This window comes from Heptranchias perlo, chromosome 21 (genome assembly GCF_035084215.1).
Source record: "Heptranchias perlo isolate sHepPer1 chromosome 21, sHepPer1.hap1, whole genome shotgun sequence".
Taxonomy (NCBI): Eukaryota; Metazoa; Chordata; class Chondrichthyes; order Hexanchiformes; family Hexanchidae; genus Heptranchias; species Heptranchias perlo.
In genome coordinates this window covers 10,607,161-10,625,905 of record NC_090345.1, presented here as the reverse complement: position 1 = coordinate 10,625,905, position 18,745 = coordinate 10,607,161, and the positions used below count along the sequence as shown (strand labels likewise).

At 45.4% G+C, this 18,745-nt stretch overlaps 1 protein-coding gene across 1 annotated transcript in view; it reads right to left on the bottom strand.

Moving 5' to 3' along the window:
- lzts2a (leucine zipper, putative tumor suppressor 2a) overlaps positions 1-18,302 on the bottom strand; it is a 168,261-nt gene extending 149,959 nt beyond the window's left edge. The window contains exons 1-2 of the mRNA XM_068002091.1: positions 18,011-18,302; positions 12,751-12,871 (exon numbers count right to left, since the gene is read on the bottom strand). The gene's annotated coding sequence lies outside the window, so the exon portion shown is untranslated. The remainder of the gene's footprint in view (positions 1-12,750; positions 12,872-18,010) is intronic.
- Between the last annotated feature and the right edge of the window lie 443 nt (positions 18,303-18,745).

Below are 18,745 nucleotides of genomic sequence, written 5' to 3'. Positions count from 1 at the left end.
AAATGGACGGCTATTGTGCATTTTTATTTTGTGCTCATCAACGTGAGGGATGTCAGCACAGAGGAAAAGAACAGCTTCACATTTCCAGTTCTCAACATCAATGTCTTTTATAGAATCAAAAAATGATACTGTAGAGGAGGCCATTCGGCCCATCATGCCTTTGCCGGCTTTTTGGAAGAGCTGTCCAATTAGTCCCATACCCCCACCCCTGCTCTTTCCCCATAGCTCCTGCAAATTCCCCCCCCTCCCCGCAAGTATTTATCCAATTCCCTTTTTGAAAGCTGCTATTGCATTTACTTCCACCACCTTGTCAGGCCGTGCATTCCAGATCGTCACAACTCGCTGTGTAAAAAAAAAATTCCTCATCTCGCCTGTTGCTCTTTCGTATCAGATTCAGTATGTCCAGCTGGAAAGTAAAGTTTTGGATGTAAATGATACCAAATTAGTGGCACAGCAAATGGTGAGGAAGAATGCAAGAGGGCACAGACAGGTTATGGAAATATACCCCAACAGTAAAATCCTCAATGGTGAGATGTAGGGGTACAGATACAAAGACCTCTCTTAAAAAAAAAAAACCGGTGGAAAAAGGCCATAAAAAGAGCAATTGGAATTTTGGCTTTTATATACTTGGAGCTTTGAATACAAGAGCAAGGAGATGTTGTACAGAACATTGGTTAGGCCACCGTTGGGAGTGCTTATGTGCAATTTCGGGCACTCCATTATAGAAAGGATATTAGAGCAATGGAAAAGCTGCAACAGATTCACTGGGATGGTGCCAGGAGCGAGAAGATATAGTTATATAAAAGAGAATTGAAAAGCTAGAGTTGTATTCACTGGAGCAGACAAGGTTAAGAGATGTTATAAAATGTTTATACTAAGACTAGGTATTGTGACTTGGGATCACTGTTTCATGGCAAAAGGTTATTTATATTGTATCTTTCACATCCTCAGCATGTCCCAAAATACTTTGCAGCCAATGAATTACTTTAAGCGTAATCACTTGTTTAAGATAAACACACAGCAAGATCCCACAAACAGCGGTGAAGTAATGACCAGTTGATATGTTTTTGGTGGTGCTGGTTGAGGGGTAAATGTTGGCCAGAACACCAGCAGAACGACCCTGCTCTTCTTCCAATAGTGCAATGGGATCTTTTACATCTACCGCCCTGAAGTGTTACCCTAGATGGCATGCTCAGGTGCTGGAATCCACGACCTTCTGTCACCAAAGTGATCACTGAGCCAAGGCTGACATCAGTTTGGTGGCACAGACCCATTTACATTGTTGGTCGCTTCACCAATTACCCTAGAAATTACAACATTCGACCCATCCCACCTTCAACTGGAGCGAGCTGCTCTAATTCCAACTCCACGGTTTTCCGCATATCCTTGTATTTTAATTACCTTATAGTCTCTGCCTCAACAGCCATTTGGACTAAAGCATTCCATGTTCTAATAGAAACATAGAAAATAGGAGCAAGAGTAGGCCATTCGGCCCTTCAGGCCTGCTCCACCATTCAAAATGATCACAGCTGATTGTCTAACTCAGTACCCTGGTCCCACTTTTTCCCCATATCCCTTTAGCATTAAGAAATATATCTCTCTCCTTGAATACATCTAATGACTTGGCCTCCACTGCCTTCTGTGGTAGAGAATTCCACAGGTTCACCATCCTCCGAGTGAAGAAATTTCTCCTTATCTCGGTTCTAAATGGCATACCCCATATCCTGAGACTGTGACCCCTGGTTCTGGACTCCCCAGCCATCGGGAACATCCTCCCTGCATCTAGTCTGTCTGGTCCTGTTAGAATTTTATATGTTTCGATGAGATCACCTCTCATTCTTCTAAACTCTAGTGAATATAGGCTTAGTCGACCCAATCTCTCCTCATACGTCAGTCCTGCCATCCCAGGAATCAGTTTGGTAAACCTTCGTTGCACTCCCTCCATGGCAAGGACATCCTTCCTCAGATAAGGAGACCAAAACTGCACACAATACTCCAGATGTGATCTCACCAAGGCCCCGTACAACTGCAGTAAGGCGTCCCTGTTCCTATACTCAAATCCTCTTGCAATGAAGGCCAACATACCATTCGCCTTCCTAACTGCTTGCTGCACCTGAATGCTCGCTTTCAGCGACTGGTGTACAAGGACACCCAGGTCTCGTTGCACCTCCCCTTTTCCCAATCTATCACTATTCAGATAATCTGCCTTTCTGTTTTTACAACCAAAGTGGATAACCTCACATTTATCCACGTTATACTGCATCTGCCATGTTCTTGCCCACTCATCCAACTTGTCTAAAATTACATTGGAGCCTCTTTGCATCCGCCTCACAGCTCACATTCCACCCCAGCTTTGTGTTGTCTGCAAACTTGGAAATGTTACATTTAATTCCCTCATCCAAATCATTGATATTGTTAATAGCTGGGGCCCAAGCACTGATCCCTGCGGTACCCCACTAGTCACTGCCTGCCACACGGAAAAAGACCCGTTTATTCCCACTCTCTGTTTCCTGTCTGTCAACCAATTCTCAATCCATGCCAGTATATTCCCCCCAATCCCATGTGCTTTAATTTTGCACACTAACCTCTTGTGTGGGACTTTATCAAAAGCCTTCTGAAAATCCAAGTACACCACATCCACTGGTTCTCCCCTATCTATAATACTAGTTACATCCTCAAAAAATTCCAGTAGATTTGTTAAGCATGATTTCCCTTTCATAAACCCATGCTGACTTTGTCCAATCCCATTAATGCCTTCCAAGTGTTCTGTTATCACATCTTTTATAATAGACTCTAGCATTTTCCCCACTACTGATGTTAGGCTAACGGGTCTGTAATTCCCTGTTTTTTCTCTCCCTCTTTTTTAAAAAAAAAATAGTGGGGTTACATTTGCCACCCTCCAATCTGTAGGAACTGTTCCAGAGTCTATAGAATTTTGGAAGATGATCACCAATGCATCCACTATTTCCAGGGCCACTTCCTTTAGTACTCTGGGATGTAGATTATCAGGCCCTGGGGATTTGTCAGCCTTTAGCCCCATTAATTTTCCTAGAACTATTTTTTTTTAGTAATACTGGTTTCCTTCAGTTCCTCCCTCTCACTAGACCCTTGGTTCCCTAACATTTCCAGGAGGTTATTTGTGTTCTCCTTCGTGAAGACAGAACCAAAGTATGTGTTTAATTGTTCTGCCATTTCTTTGTTCCCCATTATAGACTGTAGGGGACCTACATTTGTCTTCACTAATTTTTTTCTCTTGACATATTTATAGAAGCTTTTACGGTCAGTTTTTATGTTCCTTGTTAATTTACACTCATACTCTATTTTTCCCCTCTTAATCAATCTCTTGGTCCTCCTTTGCTGAATTCTAAACTGCTCCCAATCCTCAGGCTTGCCGCTTTTTCTGGCAATTTTATATGTCTTCTCTTTGGATCTAATAACGCTCTGTGGGGTGGGGTGGGGGTGGGGGGGGCGGGGGTAGAATCTAACTTCCGCCTTTATTCTTTGAGTGATAATCTTGAGTCTATGCCTTCCTGTTGCCAATTCGCCAACTTGTGCAAACAGGCTTTCACTGGTTGCCCACTCAAGTGTTCCAAATTTTGTGCACCTCTGCTCGCTTCCCCTTTGTCCTTCTCTGTTCCGGTGAAGAAAGTCCCACTGGTGATCTCCTCACTGCTAGCCCTGGCTGCAGCTCCTTCCTGACGCTGCTACTTTGCTCCAGAAGCAGATGCGAATTCCTGAGCCATTGCAAGGCCGGGGATTTCCCACTTTGCAGCCTGCAGCATGGAGTTCACTCGCGAAGCAAAGACAAGCAGCGTCAGGTCCTATGCTGCAGCCAGGACTGGCTGGCGAGATCTCAGAGGAGCGCCAGCAACTTCCCAGCAAGATCCCTCCAGGACATCAAATCAACTGTTGGACCACAAGCTCACTGGTTTGCTACCTCAGTGAATAAAAAAGGGGCACAATTCTGAATACAGGATCACAAGATCATTACAGATGAAAAAGGCCATCTTATTCCATCCAGGGAAACCCTAAAAGTCTCCCTATTGCAGCATCAAAATGGTTCAATAATTGCAGATTTTGCCTCCATTACTGCATCTGGGAGTCGGTTCCATGCTTTGACCACACTGTGTTTGAAGTCCAACTTCCTGATATCAGTCTGAAATTTAACTAACTAGTTTAATCCTGTATCCTTGTTCTACTCTCGCAATTGAAAGTAATTTTCCAGATCTACTTTTTCCCCATGCTGTTTATAATCTTATATGTCTCAATAAGGTCAGTTGTTGGGTGCCTCCTTTCAAAGCTGAAATGCCCTAAGTTCCTTCAGACTTTCCTGATAACTCAAGAGCTTCAAGATGAGGGATGCTAAGCCCTTCCTTATATCTTGTGTCCAGTCGAAATACAAAGATCTCAAGCGCGTGCCAATGCATTTTTACCAAAAAAAGGGTTAAAAACCAAAGCACTTGATCTTTTAGAAATCATAAAATGAAAATTGCCATGGTGCTGTTTTCTTTTATCAAACGCTGGCTGAAGTTACACACGTTTTCGATTATCATCCTTATCTTGTGCCCTCAGATACGGAAGCATAAATATGGGTCCCCAAGGTGTTTTATTGGACCGTCGTTGCCAGAATTAACAGCAAATGGCCAGGCCAAGTGAGGTTATTATTACCAGCTGTGAAGCAATTTATTCAGCTTCTAGTTCCCAGAGCCTGTCCTCAGACTCAGTTCAAAGCCCAGCATGTACTAATGACGGTGATAAAACACTAACAGGACTCCAGATCGATGTACTAATATCAGTAATGAGCACAGGCAGCAGCTGAGGCTCCTTACATCATATCTTGTTGAAAGTCAGGGAGCTGGCCTCCAAGGGACAGCCATTAGCCGGTGTTGTAAAAACATTCGGCCTCCTGCCCTAATCAACGTAAACAAACTCACCGAGACAACATCAAACAGAAGCAAATGGGTGTCACACCTTTTAGGATTCATTAACCCCATAAAGTGGATGGCACGAGAGAAAATGGGCAAGTGCACTAAACTGTAACTGTACACCAAGCAATTTACATCGTGCAACAACTTGCATTAATATAGCATTTTTAAAGTGGCAAAATGTCCCAAGGTGCTTCACAGGAGCGATATCAAACAAAATTTGACACCGAGCCACATAAGGAGATATAAAGACAGGTCAGCCAAAGCTTAGTCAAAGAGGTAGGTTTTAAGGAGCGTCTTTAAGGCGGAGAGGCTCAAGGAGGGAATTCCACACATTAGGGCCTAGGCAGCTGAAGGCACAGCCGCCAACTGTGGAGGTGCCAAAATTGGAGGATTGGAGCAGTCTCTGAGGATTGATGGGCTGGAGGAGTTTACAGAGATAAGGAGGGGCAAGACCATGGAGGGATTTGAAAACAAAGAGGAGAATTTTAATATCGAGGCGTTCCCGGACCGGGATCCAATGTAGGTCAGCGAGCACAGGGGGCGATGGGTGAACGGGACTTGGTGCGAGTTAGGATACGGGCAGCAGAGTTTTGGATGAGCTCAAGTTTATGGAGGGTGGAAGATGGGAGGCCAGCCAGGAGAGCGTTGGAATAGTCGAGTCTAGAGGACATGGATAAGGGTTTCGGCAGCAGATAAGCGGAGGCAGGGGCGAAGACGGGCGATATTACGGAGGTGGAAGTAGGCGGTCTCGGTGCAGGAGGGAATCCGGGTAGGAGTCTAATGTTGACAACAGACTGCGGTAACGGCGCCCGAGGGACTTCATGTCCGAACCTGGAAATGTCCCATCAGATTTATAGTGCAAACTTTGCTATAAAATGGCAACAATCTTGTGTCAGTACATCCTGCTTTTCCTAGCTACATCTAATTCCTGTTTATATTACAAAAGTGTGAAGTGATATTAGGAAGAATAGGAGGCAATATTAACTGAATGGTACAATTTTAAAGGGAGTGCAGGCACAGAGAGACCTGGGGGTGTATGTACACAAATCTTTGAAGGTGGCAGGATAAGTTGAGAAGGCTGTTAATAAAGCATTTGGGATCCTGGGCTTTATCAATAGAGGCATAGAGTGCAAAAGCAAAGCAATTATGCTAAACCTTTATAAAACACTGGTTAGGCCTCAGCTGGAGTATTGTGTCCAATTCTGGGCACCACACTTTGGAAGGATGTCAAGGCCTTAAAGAGGGTGCAGGGGAGATTTACTAGAATGGTACCAGGGACAAGGGATTTCATTTATGTGGAGAGACTGGAGAAGCTGGGGTTGTTCTCCTTAGAACAGAGAAGGTTAAGGGGAGATTTGATAGATGTTCACAATCAGGAACAGTTTTGATGGAGTAAATAAGGAGAAACCGTTTCCACCGGCAGAAGGGTCAGTAAGTAACCAGAGGACACGGATTTAAGGTGATTGGCAAAAGTGCCAGAGGCAACATTTTAAAAAAAACACAGCAAGTTATAATGATCTGGACTGCACTGCCTGAAAGGGTGGTGGAAGCAGATTCAATAGTAACTTTCAAGAGGGAATTAGATAAATACTTGAAGGGAAAAGATTTATAGGGCTATGGGGAAAGAGCAGGGGAATGGGGCTAAATGGACAGCTCTTTCAAAGAGCCGACACAGGCACAATGGGCCGAATGGCCTCCTCCTGTACTGTACCTACTATGATACTATGAACGCTGGCTCCAGAAACAGAACTATGATACAAATGGAAAAAATGCTGGCAATACACTAGCAGGCCCATCAACTTCTATGAAGAGAAAAGAAAGAAAAATAGATTTGCATTTATATAGTATTTTTCATGACCTCAGGACATCCCAAAGTACTTTACAACCAATGAAGCACTTTTGAAGTGTAGTCACTGTTGCAATGTAGGAAATGCAGCAGCCAATTTGCGCACAGTAAGATCCCAGATAATCTCTTTAATGATGTTGGTTGAGGGATAAATATTGGCCAGGACACCGGGGAGAACTCCCTGCTCTCCTTCGATATAGTGCCAAGGGACCTTTTACGTCCACCTGAGGGGGCAGACGGGGCCTCGGTTTAACGTCTCATCCGAAAGACAAAGTTAATGGGCCTGATTTTAGCAGGCCTGCGGGTTTCCGGCGGGTTGGGTTTCGGGTGCGTGGCCTCCGCGCCTGGTGAAATTAGTGGGTTGCCCGCGCGATCGTAGCAGGCAATCCACTAATTGGAATCATTTACCTGCTCCTCCGGGGTCCGCGCTGCTGGTCTGCACGTCGGGCGGGCTGCGCATGCGCAGTACGATCTGTCAGCTGGAGGCTCTCTAGTTAAAGGGGCAGTCCTCCACTGACAGATGCTGCAACCAATGGAACAAATTACAGCATGGAGCAGCCCAGGGGGAAGGCTGCTCCCAGTTTAATGATGCCTCACCCCAGGTATCATCAGATGGGGTGAGGAGGAGGGGGAGGACAGAGATCTTCCACCCGGCGGGCGGGAGGAAGTGGCCTGGCTCGAGGTGGCAGAGGAGGTCACCTGCACCACCAACATATCGCCCACCTGCATACAGTGCAGGAGGCGCTCCAATGACCTCAGTAGGTCAGCCAAAGTGAGAACACTTACTCTTTCCCCTACACTCCGTCTGCCACAACACCGCCCCCACCCCACATCTCCTTCGGCACCGCCAACACTACTCTGTCACATCACCCCTCATACCCACTCAAACCCCATCCTCATCTTACCTGCACCTACTCACCTCGCCAGTACTCATCCCGCCACTACCACGCAACCCAATCCTCATACAATCTCATGGCTCTATCTCATACTCACCCTCTCGTGCATCTCTTTCACGGCCAGCCTCACTCAACCTGCCACTACCTGTGCTGCAGCCACAGGGCATGCATCACATATGTGCAGTAGGCAGCGTAAGGCAAACGTGTCGTGAGCATGAAGGGGATGCACAAGGGTGTTTGAGGGTTTGTCATGGTTCTTACTTATATTGAATTTCTGACCAACTCACATTACACATTATATTGGCACCACTACTGCCATGTCTCCGCGAATCCTGTCTGTTGTGTGCAATAATGCCCGCTCCTGGGTATCACTATGAGGACCCACCACTGATGCCACCCATTGTGTTACTGCAGAGTGGGTGTAGGTGTATTTGCAGGGCTCTTCCGCGCAGACGAATGAGAGACATCGGCGGTGTAGCCGGCTGCACCCTGGAAGGATGCGGAGGAGAAGTTGTGGAGGGCAGTGGTGACTTCGGCAGCAACAGGTAAGCAGATGGTGCTCGGGCCAGCCAGGAGCAGCTCAGCATGAAAGAGCCTGCAGATTTCCACGACTACATGTCGAGTGAATCTGCGCCTCCGTGTGCACTGCTGCTCGGAGAGGTCCAGGAGGCTGAGCCTCGGTCTGTGGAACCTGTGGCGAGGGTAGTGCCCTCTGCGACGCGTCTCTCTCTGCGGTAGCCCTCCCTCCTGCTGTACAGGTGGATGTGTCACAGCACTCTGTTGTGGAGCTCCACGTGTCAGAGGTGGACGGCGTGGATGGCGAGGCTGGTGATGTTGTTCGCCCTCCGAGGGGGTCATGACTGCAGCTACGTCGGCCCCCATCCGCAATATGTACATCTGAGGGGGTCCGCAAGGTAGGCACATGTCTCCGGACCCCGGGGTGAGTGTGCAGGTTGGTCACTTTGACCGTCCGGAGCGGGGTGGTTGAGGCCAAACTTTGTCCCAAGTGACAGAGCGGCCTCCTGCAATGGGTGAGGGTCTCCCCCCTCCCCCACCTGTCAAATGGACCTTTGCAGCTGCCACAGGCTGACGGCTGCAACACGTCCCGTTCAACTAGGACTGTTTCCCCCAGTGTGTGAAACAGTCCCATGTTTCCCCAAAATCACACACAGTCCCTTAATCAGGTCAGTTAATGACCTGAACAAGCAAAATAAATAACCTCAAGTGGAACCCCGCTGGCTTTAATTGCCTGCGGGATTCCCACCAGCGGGGGCCACGCACGCACCCCCACACGTCATCGGGGAACCCGGAAGTGGGCGGGATCGTGGCGCGATCCGGTCACGTGACTGGATATCGGGCTTTTCGGGGCCCCCCCGCTGGAAACCCACAGGAAACCAGACGGTAAAATCGAGCCCAATGTTTCAGTTGTAACCTTTTAGACCAGGCCTGCTGACAGGTTAAACCCAAGTCATTAGCCAGTCTTTTTTCTTCAGATGCTGGTGGACCTGTTGCATAGTTCCAGCATTTTTGTTTTTTGTCTCATTATGTCCAGTCTTAACTTTTTAAACTATAATACAAATGAGGTAGCATTAGAGCTTCCAGAGGCACGAAGGCCCACCTCAAGTTTTTACGTTCAGCGCTTGCTTAGTTCAGATCGCGACAGCGCGATTTCTGCTCACTGGCTCCCCCACCTTCACTGTGTTCAAACCGACCATTACCCTGGTTACAGGATTGTACAGCCAGTTTAATGGGCTCTCAACTTCTGCCAAATGGGATTACAGAGTCCTTTTTTGTTAAATCAATGTAAACAAAGGGGCATTGGCACTTGGTTGTCCCATGATCCAAACAATGTCTCGTGGTCCAATATCAACAACTTGCATTTATATAGAGCCTTTAAAGCTGGTAAAACGTCCCAAGGCATTTCATAGGAGTGATTATCAAACAAAATGTGACACTGAGCCAACATAAGGAGATATTAGGACAGGTTACCAAAAGTTTGGTCAAAGGTAGGTTTGACGGAGTGTCTTAAAAAGGAAAGAGAAAGAGGTGGAGAGGTTTGGGGAGTGAATTCCAGAGCTTAGGGCCTAGGCAGCTGAAGGTCCGGCCACCAATGGTGAAGCAATTAAAACCGGGGATGCACAAGAGGCCAGAATTGTAGAAGTGCAGAGATCTTGGAGGGATCCAAACTAAACAGTTGCCTTTGGAGGCAAACCACAAGTGGCAGAAATAAAACTGGTATCTCTGGACACCTCAGACTGCAAATCTGTGCTGTGTGGCACTCTTGCCCAGGTCTTCAAGGTAGCAATACAATCTGTACATTGCCAGCATGTAGGACAGACCTTGCCCAACATGGAGGAAACTAGCCCAGCCTGAAACTTGGGAGAATTCAGAACAGCAGCCCTCTTTTAAACAAGGCAGAACTGCTCTCACTGGAAGGAGTATTTATACCAGACACACTTCTCTTCTCCCCCCCCCACTCTCACACGGTCACATAAGATGCTTGGGCATGATCAGACTAGCCCTTTAAATGGAGCCAACTACAATCAAAATGAAAGAATGTGTTGTGAAACATGCTGCCATTTAAATAAATTCATCGATGAAGCAGCACAAAGCCAACAAAACAAAAAACAGGGAAGGAAGCTGGATTGATTGAATTCGGATTGTGTTTTTGGAAACGAAAAATAATAATTTTCCATCTCGCTCAATGATTACTGATAAAAATTCTTTCCACGTTTTTAGATTCCAGGTTCCAAAAGTGCACCTGTGAGGATCAAGAACAGATGTGGACTGTGAAAGTTGCAGAGGAAATTCAGTCCTCAAAGGGTTATCTCCATAACTGCCGGCACACCCTTGTGTGGATGGATGTGAGCCAGGAAATGCTGGATCAGCATTTGCACTGCTTGTGTTGGCCACGTCCCTGAGTACATAGTCAGGCATTTGACCAACTCCAAAGCAAATTTACCTCAGACGCTTATACTGCCAAGCTACACACTGCTGCATGAGCTGATCTCAGCTGGGTACAGTTGGCCTCTGTGCCCCGGGCTAAGGTAGCCTGGGCTCCTGCTCATCTATGGGCGTTGTTTAAGGACAGGGTCGAGCTCAGCTGGGATGACCACTGCAGTTGAGTAAGATAATGGGGGGCTTGGAATCATAACCATTACCCCACTGCCAGGGACTTGGAATCACAACCAGTTCCACACTGCCAGGTTCTCCAAAGCATACTCAATGTTGGACTCAAGAAATAGGATAGAAACAAGTGCAGAATGGTTCTTCAATGTACGGAGTGGCACGGGCTTGAAAATACCCTAAAATAGGGTACCGATTTGATGTGACTCCCTCCTTAAGTGAATCCTAACAACAACTTGCATTTATATAGCACCTTTAATATAGTAAAGCATCCAAAAGCACTTCACAGAAGCGAAATCAGAAAAAAATTGACACCGAGCCAAAGGAGATATTAGGACTGGTGACTAAAAGCTTGGTCAAAGAGGTAGGTTTTAAGGGGCGTCTTAAAGGAGGAGAGGCAGAAAGGTTTAGGGAGGGAGTTCCAGAGCTTAGGGCCTAGATGGATGAAGGCACAGCCACCAATGGTGGGGCAAAAGAAGTGGGGGATGCACAAGAGGCCAGAGCTGGAAGAACATTCTCAGGGGGTTGTAGGGCTGGAGGAAGTTTTAGAGATAGGGAGGGGTGAGGCCATGGAGGGATTTGAACACAAGTATGAGAATTTAAAAATCAAGATGTTCCGGGACTGGGAGCCAGTGTAGGTCTGCAAACACAGGGGCGATGGGTGAACTGGACTCGGTGAGAGTTAGGATATGGGCGGAGTTTTGATGAGCTCAAGTTTATGGAAGGTGGAAGATAAGGAGGCCAGCCTGGAGAGAATTGGAATAGTCGAGTCTAGAGGTAACAAAAGCATGGATGAGGGTTTCAGCAGCAGATGGGCCGAGGCAGGGACAGAGAAGGGTGTTATTACGGAGGTGGAAATAGGCGGTGTTTGTGATGGAGAGGAGTATGGAGTTGGAAGCTCAGCTCACAGTCGAACAGTCCGGTTCAGTCTCAGACAGCGGCCAGGAAGGGGGATGGAGTCAACGGCTGGGGAACGGAGTTTGTGGGAGAGGTCAAAGACAACGGCTTTGGTCTTGCGAATGTATAACTGGAGGAAATTTCAACTCATCCAGGACTGGGTGTTTGACAAACAGTAACACATAGGCAGTGGAAAGGTTGAGAGAGGTGGTGGTGGTGGTGGTGGTGAGATAGAGCTGGGTGTCGTCAGAGTGAATGTGGAAACTGACGTCATGTTTTTGGATGATGTCACCAAGGGGCAGCATGTAGATGAGAAAAAGGAAGAGGCTAAGGATAGATCATGGGGGACTCGAGGTAACAGTGCGGGAGCAGGAAGAGAAGCCATTGCAGAAGATTCTCTGACTATAACTGGATAGGAAAGAGTGGATCCAGGCGAGGGATCCCACTCAGCTGGACAATGGAGGAGACACGTTGGAGGAGGATGGTGTGGTGAATTGCGTGGAAGGATGAGGAGGAGGAGGAATCGTTTACCATGGTCACAGTCACAATCAATAGGCAATTTCAAACTGATGCATTACAAATGGTGCTGCTGATATCATTGGGGGAAACTGACTCATTGGACATCAGCCAGACAATGAACAGCAGATGAATTAAAGGGGCATTGTCAACCTAAAAACTTCCTCGGCAAGATTCTTTTGCACTCATTGTAAATACCTGTGGAGTGAAATTAGGCCACAAATGTTTAACCCATTTGAAATGGGGTAACAACTTCATTAAAACAGTAAAGGGACTTCATCCGAGTGCATTTGGCATTCCAATGTTAATAATTTCAGCCAAATGGGGGGAGGGTTTCATTTTGTCTGGTCATGTACACTTCATGTATTTGCCTTAAGTTTTTTTTTGTACACTATCTTAGCACAGTCATTAACCTGTTTACCAGAGGAAATTAATCCATTAAAAATCCAGTAAAAAGACATCAGACATTGCTTTCAAATGATATCACTGATGAAATGCCACATAGCTCCTCTGGCCTCTGTCCCTCCGCTTTAATACTCACTGTTGAGATAGCCCAGGTGCGCAGAATCTTGGTCGTATTCACAATAAGCCAGGTCCCTCACAACCAGACTCAAACTGCTCCAAATTTGGTCTCCAGAAGTGGCTGTCAACACTTCACTGTTCTAAAGAAAAAATATCAACTTTAAATCATAATTATGAGAGGTCAAGTTTCCCTTCTAACACAGAATGCCTGCTTATCTCTGTAATTAACGGCCAGTGAACAAAATTGCAGGTTTCAAAGTCATTTATTGCTGCAATTTTGCCGGCCGTTAATTATAAAGAAAAACAGGCATCCTGCCATCATCCATTAACAGTGGAATTTCAGGCAGTGTTTTTTTTTAAAAAAAAGCTTCCTTTCAAAAGGAGTATTGGAGCTGTGGTTCCTGTAAGTGAATAATACTGTGGGGGTAATTGGAGAGGTGTTGAGAGTCTGGATTCAGCGCTATACCGATTCATACGAATATACAAAATTGACGGGCAGGAAAAGACCAACTAGTCCATCCAGCCTGCCCCACACATGATGGCCAGAGAATCATGACTAAACACTTCCTCCCTCCCTCTCACCAGCCATCACATCGAACAGATGCAGAATTTCTTCACTCAGGACATCCCAAAGCGTTTCACCTACAGTGAATTGCTTTGAAGTGCAGTCACTGTTATGTAGACAAACACGACAATGGTTTACCACAAAACAAGCTCCCACAATCAACAATGAGAGCAATGATCAGTTAACCTCTTTTTAATCAGTGCTGGTCAGGTATTTGTTTTCATCTTAAATTTTGCGAATCATCAGTCGAAATCTCGCTCGGAACCACAGGATAAAAAGTGACATCTTTAAATGATTTTGGGGGGGGGGGGGGGGGGGGGGGGGAAACCAGAGAACACTTCCCTTGGATTCTCTTTCTAACTGCGACTTGAGGCGCACAGTGACACAGGTTGATGTGCATTTTTCTGACATGTTGGCAGGCAATATGACACCGCCCACCTAAAGAACAGGAAATTACCAGCAATGTGATGTTGTACATGTCCAGAAAATTGGCACCAAAAAAAGAGCTGCATGTGCTTGCCATCTGTGCGTTTTCTTGGGATTATTAAAAGGGAGGCGATAGGGGAGCTGCAACTCAGTAAGAGTCATGTTAATATTAATGAGCAAGCAATCAAATATATATCATCTAACAATGTGTGTGAAACACAAATAAAATCCTCTTGCATTGTAAAACTTTCAATAAAAACACTTTGCAGCCAAACCTTATTTTCTTAAAGGATTACATCTGAATTTTTCGGCCAATGCAACGTTAACATAGTGAATCTGTATTTCACACTCCAGTTGTGCAGGAGATCACAAGATAATTACAGGACGAAGGCAGCCATTCGGTCTATCTTAATTCATCCAGTCTTATACCAGTGGACCCAGACAAGAGAGCTATTCCAGTGCTACAGACTGGAAGAGTTCCCACGGGTGCAAGGAGCATTGGATGGAATGCATGTGCCATTTGAAGCCCCATTCGACGACCCCCCCCCCACAATTTTATGAATAGGTGAGGCTTTCATTCCATTAGTGCCCAGCTAGTGTGTAATGCCAGTCATATCATCCTAGAGGTCAATGCCAGATGCCCAGGATGCTGCTGTGGTGCTTTCATCGTGCGACAGTCCATCATACCCGTCCTCATGACTTGGAACCCATGCATCACGATGATTGATTGATCAGGGCTTTAGGCTCCAGTAAGGCTGCCGCGAGCAGAGGGGGACAACAGATATAATGATACAAGAAATGTCGCAGAGCAGACTAGGAATTCTCAAGTCCCGATTTAGGTTCTTGGATAAACCTAATGGAGCCTTGCAACACAACTCATGGAGAGTCTCAAGAATCAATGCAGCACGCTACATAATATCCCCAACGAGGGGGGGGGGGGATGATGATGAAAAGACCTTCCCCCCCTATAGCAAGCTTTCCCAGCTTTCTGTAAGTTGCTATGGGGATATAGCAGTCAAGATTTCTCAGGGCACCCTGGGAATCCCCTCCCCCAAGAGTGGTGTTGGGATGGAAGGCAGGGTGGGCGAAAGATGAGCCCCTCCCCTACATTGCAGTGCAACCCAGGAAGGACAGAAAACCCAGCGGAGATCATTTGTAGCCCCACTGCTCTCGGGGTGCCTGACTTTCACCCTAGAAAGGAATAGCAGTTCCACCCCAAAACTTTTACTGACATTACATGCCAATGCACAATGATGTGCTTTGACGTACTGTGGTGTATTTCACTGCTTTATATGTTGAGAAACAAGAACTCTGCCAAATTCTTTTTCATTAAGGTGAGATCTTTTCAAACCTCAAAAATATACTGGGTCAAAGGCAGTCGGTGAAAACAGTGATGTCATCACATTACTGACCAGAACACTGCGCCCGTCCACTAACATTTTGTAGCCACTAATGTTCACTTGCTTCAATTAAATGGACTGTGCTCAGCTGAGCCACTAGAGAGAGTGAAAAGAAAGACTTGCATTTATATAGTGCCTTTCACAACCTCAGGACGTCAAAATGCGCTTTACAGCCAATGAAGTACTTTTTGGAAATGTAGTCAGTGTTGTAATGTAGGAAACGCCAATTCGTGCAGAGCAAGGTCCCACAAACAGTAATGAGATAATGACCAGATAATCTGTTTTAGTGATGTTGGTTGAGGGAGGAATGTTGGCCAGGACACCGGGGAAAACTCCCCAGCTCTTCTTTGAAATAGTGCTGTGGGATCATTTACGTCCACCTGAGGGGGTCTCAGTTTAACGTCTCTGCCAACAGGAGTGGGGCATCCTGCAGCGGGAGAGATCTCTCTGTGAACCATGCCTCTTGTTGAATAGCCTGTAATGCTCTTTTTGTTCTACCCATTGGTGAGCATCAAACGGTGGAAAGTTGGATACGGAATGAGAGAATAGCGACAGGTATAAAATGTAACCGTACCTTGCACTTTATCAAGTCACTGAAAATGTGCTTCAGATGGTGAATTAATTTTGAGTGTAGTGGCCATAGCTACAGAAGCAAAGACACAGTGGAAGGAAAGCTGCATCCCTACAGCTCCAAGAGGAATATGGCTTGATATTCAGTAATAATTATCTATAATGCAAAAGCCCTTATGTCTAACATATTTCCTTTATGGCTTGTATTCCCTTGAGTATAAAAGATTAAGGGGTGATCTAATTGAGGTGTTCAAGACGATTAAAGGATTTGATAGGGTAGATAGAGAGAAACTATTTCCTCTGGTGGGAGAGTCCAGAACAAGGAGGCATAATCTTAAAATTAGAGCTAGGCCATTCAGGGGTGATGTCAGGAAGCACTTAGTCACACAAAGGGGAGTGGAAATCTGGAGCTCTCTTCCCCCCAAAAAGCTGTTGGGGCTGGGGGTCAATTGAAAAATGCAAAACAGATAGATTTGTGTTCGGTAAGGGCATTAAGGGATATAGAGCAAAGGCAGGTAAATGGAGTTGAGGTACAGGTCAGCCATGATCTAATTGAATGGTGGAACAGGCTCGAGGGGCTGATGGCCTACTCCTGTTCCTATATCACACAAGCTTGTGTTGCAGTTCAAAAAAAAATGTATTAAGAAACTAAGGAACTCTATCAATGCAAAATATCAGAGCCAGAATGTATGCAGGCTCTTAATGAGCCTCTATTGGAACTCAGCCAGTGTTTACTTAATAACAAGTAGACTTTGTAGCCTTAAAGGGACACAGCTTCATCTTAACAGCATTACATGGCATAATGATTCTTACCGAGAGGAGCAAAGAGTTTACATTTATATAACATTTCATCACATCTCAAACATGTTGAAGTGTTTCACATACAATGAATTACTTTGAAGCACAGTTATGGTTATACTGTGGGCAAGGATAGCAGTTACTTTGCACACAGAAAGATCCGACAAACAACAATGCGATGAATGACCAGTTCATCTGTTTTTGGTGGTATTGTTTAAGAGATGAATGTTGGAAGAATTCCCTGTTCTCCTTTGAATAGTGCCATGGAATCTATAACATCAGCCTGAACCACCAGGACAGGGACACAGGGCCTTGGTTTAGTGACTTACTTATCATTTCCAAAAATGCAGCACTCCCTCAGTACTGCACTGAAGCTTCAGTTTAGATTAAGTGCTAATAAAAATATATATTGCCCACACCCATTACATTTCTATATGTTAAAGGTACAGTACAAGAGAAGGAAAGGCAGTAATTTCATTCTAACTTCTGCTGATCTCTGGTCGGATATTAGCAAACCTCTCTCACTAACAATTAACCTCTAGTTGATTGAATAAAAGATGTAGCAATTAGAGTTTGCGGTCTTAAAGGGACAGGCCATCGTAAACACTGCTCCAAGTATACAGCACAGCATTACATTGTGCATTACACACTATAACGCTCCTGTCGCTATAAACAGCATATCATTTGACTTACTGCACTCAACATTAACAAATCAGTAAATTCCCACTTTTATAGGGAACATTGCTCTGAAATTTAAACCAAAGACTCTGCTTTCTCCTCTCTTCCCCACCCCCACGCCACCTTTGGGGATATCGATCAGACTGATTACCTCAAACGGTGCCAAATAATTAATAATAAGCATGACAATCCACTTTGTGCTCTCATTTTCTGTGTGAACAGTTAGTGCCAGAAGTAAAAGAAAATATAATTACTAATCAAAAGAAAATATTTCGAAGTTGGGCAGAGCTGAATTCTCCTGCCAAAACCCCACAGCTGAAACGCAACACACTCACTCACAAAAATGTTTTCTCACAATAACAAAAAGATTTCGCGAATTCTATTACCTTTGGAAGTTCTGCTGAAGTACCCCTTTTACCCTCAGAGAGAAGGGGACTGGCGAGGCCGAGACAGGACCATTAATCGCCAATCGCTGACCATTATCAGAGGGGTTCTTAATACAAAAACTGTTAGAGAACTACGGCTAGATTACACCACGCCAACTGAGAAATTACAAGCTCTATTCCGCCAGACATACACAGGGATTTTGTAATGGGGGGGGGGGGAAACTAATGAACTCCACTCTTGTGAACAACACAGAATGTGAATAAGCCTGAGTAATGCACATGATTTACTAAACAGCTGTTTCTTCCCAGCTTCACCAATGCCAGAATAATTATGTCACTATTTTTTTTTCCACATAACTCAGGCCCTGGAGGGAGAGTTATGTAGTTTTACAAAAGGATAAAAACAACTAAAAACACACACAGATTCCACCTTCCCTCCCTCACTCACTCACTCACCATCTATCGACTTGATTTCCTTCGGAGCTACAATTGTTATAACAAGTGGTGGAGCTGTGTTCAGACCCCCAGGTCAGTTTATTTCCCGTCTCCGTGCTTGCTTCACTCCACTCCGTGCATTAGTTTCACCGATAGCCCTTCCTCCGAGGTTCAGCTGAGCACAAAAACAAAAACCATGACAAATATACGGGAGACTTCCTTCAGTTTAGTTCGCACGTCCCAGTGAAAGCAGTTGCTGCCGAGTGTAGTGTCCAGTCTCTTTCTATCAGAGAGAGAGAGAGAGAGCGGTATAGAGAAGGAGGGGAGTTGCAGACAAGGGGGGCCCTGAAGGGGTAGTGCGAGTGACTACAGACCATGTGAAATCTGCTGTCTAATGTTGTAGTGAAAAGTGAAAGTTATGATCTGTCTGTGCCTCTCCAACCATGTCTTTCCACCTGATATCTGTTTACAAGTACACTACCTACTTTTCTGTTAGGGTTCTATTATCCCAAACTAACGTTCAAATATTACTACGAAACCCAAGAACATGGACGGTGATTTTGAGAATTTATGAAACTGACCCGAAATTAACATGTAAATCAAATTTCTAATTAGTAAAAGGTTGCTGCTGTCTTGAGACAAAATCATTGTGAAACGGAGATGGGAGTTACATGGATTTCTATTTATTTCTCCAACTAACACTTGATGGGACCCCTCTTATTTGGCCCTTCCAGACTGAAAACCAGCTGAAGTCAA